General features: G+C 39.2%; 1 long non-coding RNA gene across 1 annotated transcript; it reads right to left on the bottom strand.

The window, feature by feature from the left end:
- Positions 1-287: 287 nt before the first annotated feature.
- LOC119264722 lies at positions 288-1884 on the bottom strand. Its single transcript, XR_005131160.1, has 3 exons — positions 1778-1884; positions 1542-1693; positions 288-781 (listed from the first exon to the last, which is right to left on the bottom strand). It is a non-coding gene; the product is annotated as an uncharacterized LOC119264722 (long non-coding RNA).
- Between the last annotated feature and the right edge of the window lie 1979 nt (positions 1885-3863).

Genomic DNA, 3863 nt, shown 5'->3' with positions numbered 1-3863 from the left:
TTACTTACCACAACAGGAGGACCTTGAGTGTCTATACTAAAACTGGTTGAAGCAGTAGCCCTTTCCTTGAGCAGCCGCTCATTGTCAGCCTTAAGCTGTAACACCAGGTCTCTGAGCTGCTGTATCTCCTCCTCCATCCCAACAAAAGGCAAGCTGCACAAGACTCGATGAATCAAAGCAGTAAAACAAACCCTCCAAACAAATGCTGCTGTTTTGCCTCTACAAAAATGCCGAACAAAATTATTCTATCTAAAAAAATAGCTAATCACTAAAACAACCACACGTCTCTGGCTCAAAAGTGAATCCTGCTGACTACGCCAAAATGTGGCAGAGCGGTGTAAATTTTGTTAATGCACGACTACGCCACCTAGAGGTGATTTCACCTCTAAGAAAAAAAATGGCACTTACGGCCTAGAGAAGAAAAGACACCCAGGTTCAACACACTCAAAGGCCAGAGACGGGGTACGATCATTTAATAGAGATTTATTGACAATTATTTTAAAACATCTTTTCCACCAGGCAGACCAGGAATTCCCTTCTTGGAGAATCAATATAAAAAAAAGAGCTAGCAATAATTTATTTAAATTACCAGCAACAAATTAGGAAGGAACTGGGTTAAGGGCTTACCACGACCAAAGGAAGTACAGGGATAGGAATATCCTCTACACTACAAACCACACATGTCAGTGCCACACATCTCAATCACACCCAACGTGCTCCACACTACAGGAAAGGTGAATAGAATTCCGCATCCCCAAGTCAGATGCTTGGCCCCCAGCTCCTATCCAACAAAGAGACAAAAAGATTGAAAAAAAACACAGCCAAGAAGGGGATCCCGTGCTCCCATACAGTTCTGCTGGTTCTTCAAAAAATAAAAAAACAAAATAAAGTTGTTAAAGTAAGCCAACAAATAAAGCAAACATACCAAAATCAGTTAAACAAAAGAAAAAAAAAACACAACCCAGAGAAGTAAATCAGGAATAAACCCCAAAATTAAGCCAAAACAGATCCAAATTAATAAATCAGGATAGAGATCAAAAAACAAGCAAAATTAGTAAATCAGGATTAAACCTCAAAATTAAGCCAAAGCAAATTCAAATGAATAAATCAGGATAGAAATAAAAAAACAAGCAAAATTAGTAAATCAGGATTAAACCTCAAAATTAAGCCAAAGCAAATTCAAATTAATAAATCAGGATAGAAATCAAAAACAAGCAAAATTAGCAACTCAAAAATAACCAATGAACAATAAAGTAAAAATTAAATTAATCACGAACCTTAACCCCACAAAATAACAAAAAAACAAAATTAAGATAAGAAAGTAGAAAAGAAAACCAAAACCAGAATAACTCAAAATAACTAAACAAAACAAAAAAAATGCAACACCAAAAAAACTTAAATAAAGCCAGGCAAAACAGCAGCACCGTGAGGAGCTGAAATCAGTCCGCACAATCTGGACAATAAAACCTAAAACAATACACAGAATTACAATTAATTTAGTTAATATTTGATTTAAAAGTCAATGCAGCTTGCATACTTACCAGCACAGCATCAATTTCTGCCAGCAGCCACAGCAAACAATGGCCACAGCAGACAGCAGCAGGTAATGACACACAGCAGCTCCCGCTGACAATGGCTACAGCAAACAGCTCCAGCAGACAATGCCCGCAGCAAGGCAGCACAATCACTAACACTATCCCACCACCCAAGAAATAAGGTTAGCCAAAAGCTATACTCACTGCCAGAACATATATAAAAGGAAACAGGCAGAAATTACCTTACTAAAGTGAAAGTGCCCAGGCAACATCAGAGATGCATACCACAGCGCTGAGCCGGCAATCGAATACGAGCCCGCGACTACAAACAAATACGAGGAGTTAATAATTAAGCTAACTACCACATTATCCCGTAATGCTGTGAACAGATACCTTAAACTCATGAGAAGTAATCCAAACAGTCATGCTAAACTCCACGCTGAACGCTGCCGGCACGGAAGTCACAGCAGAAAGGAGGGGGGGACAGGAAGCGCACCAAAAGTAGTCGTCCCCCTGCCCATATATAGGGTACAAAGGGGCCGCCCAGTAATTTTCAAACGCGGCCACGCAGCTTCACAAGCAACGTAGGTGGAGTCGCAAAACCCCACCTGCTACATAAGCTTTATCATCACAAACCCACCAAATATGCTTAAAATTCCCAATAGTTACATTTCCTGGTGAAATTTGATTCCTTACCATTAAAGTTACACTTGACTTTCGCTTTGGTAAATGAAAAACCACTTCATATAAGTTTTCCCAAGGATACTTTGTACGATCACCCAAAGTCATCATATAAGTCTTACACTCTGATATTCCCATAAACACCCCTGGACCTCCACGAGTGTTATTTGAGCAAAAACACTTGTCAGCCTGCACTGGTTTCACCTCTATTGCATCAGGAATCGCCGTCGTCACATCCTCATGCTGATCAAGTCAATTTATGTATGGCAAGTTACTTAACCAAGCACATTCTAATTGAGGTCTAAACAAATTCAATGATATAGCCATCCATCTATTTTGTGGCAAGTGTTGATGGTATAACATCCACGATACTACATAATGTTGACATTTGATAGCTAATGGTTCCGGCACCGCTTCTAAAATTAAAGACCATGAACCTGGTGCTGGAATCTTCACAACACATGGTGAAGTTTACTGTGATCACTTTACTCACTGATCTCACAGAATGAGTCAACTGCTGAAACCATAAATTTCTCCCTGCAAATGAGTCTGCTATTTTCATTTCTGAGGAATCAAATTCATATGCTTTCCACTTAGCTTCTCTCTTCTGTAATGCATGATAATGGTCAATCATATCTTCTGATATCCAATCAGAATCAAAAAACTCATCATCCACCATTGGTTCTCTAATTTCAAAAGTCTCATTTCTAGTCTTCACACTAGACTCTATCTTTAGCATAGACTTCTGAGTTACATTTACCCCCTCTTTAAATTTTAATGATGCCATATCAAATGTCTGTGTCACATTTACAGAGTTCATAGGCAACAAAGATGTTGTCTCTGTTTCATTAGCCAAAATTAACCTTGTCCTATCTTCACTTGTAATGTTTCCTGAAGTGACAATAGTAGAGGCTGTCACCATTGCTGTAGTAACATTCAACCCCTTCAGAGACATAGCTAAAGTAGTAGTCTGTATTGATGTATTAACACTCTTAGTTATTTCCGGAGCTAAAGTAGTGACCCTCATCTGTGTATTATACACCCTTGGAGTGGTTACTGTAAGTAATTCTCCCTGAAGACTCTTCACAGCTTTAAGTGGTCCAGTAGGACTCACATCTTTTAACACAACTACCACCTTACGAGTTATGTAGCCTTCTCTCCACACATTACTAGATGGCACAAACTTAAAATGTTGCTTGAAATAAGTGCATGTATATTCTCCCTGATCTTCCCATGTGACATTACGCACAAAAAGCGAGCAATCATTCTTAACTTTGAACCACCTCATGGCATTATATAAAAGATACTTCCTCTTATCATGAGGAACTGCATGAACTTCAGGTCCCTCTAACAGCACATCTTCACCACGACTATTTCTCCACTGAGGAGGGTTATTACCTCCAACATTAAATCTCTCACATCGACAGGGAAGATAAACCCCTCTTCCTATTTTAGCTCTAACTACCGTGTTTAAAGGATCTGGTGTTGTCAAAATCATCTGAGAAGCTGCTGTAGTTGAATATGACTCATTTAGCAGAGTTATATTATCTAATATCCTTTCTCCTTCAATTCTCGTACTGTTTGGGTCTAACTCTTTTCCGAACTGGCCTTGGACTCCTTCTAACTGAACCCCCTGATGCTCCTGCA

Source organism: Pygocentrus nattereri, chromosome 12 (assembly GCF_015220715.1).
Source record: "Pygocentrus nattereri isolate fPygNat1 chromosome 12, fPygNat1.pri, whole genome shotgun sequence".
Classification (NCBI taxonomy): domain Eukaryota; kingdom Metazoa; phylum Chordata; class Actinopteri; order Characiformes; family Serrasalmidae; genus Pygocentrus; species Pygocentrus nattereri.
This window is presented reverse-complemented; position numbering and strand designations above follow the sequence as displayed.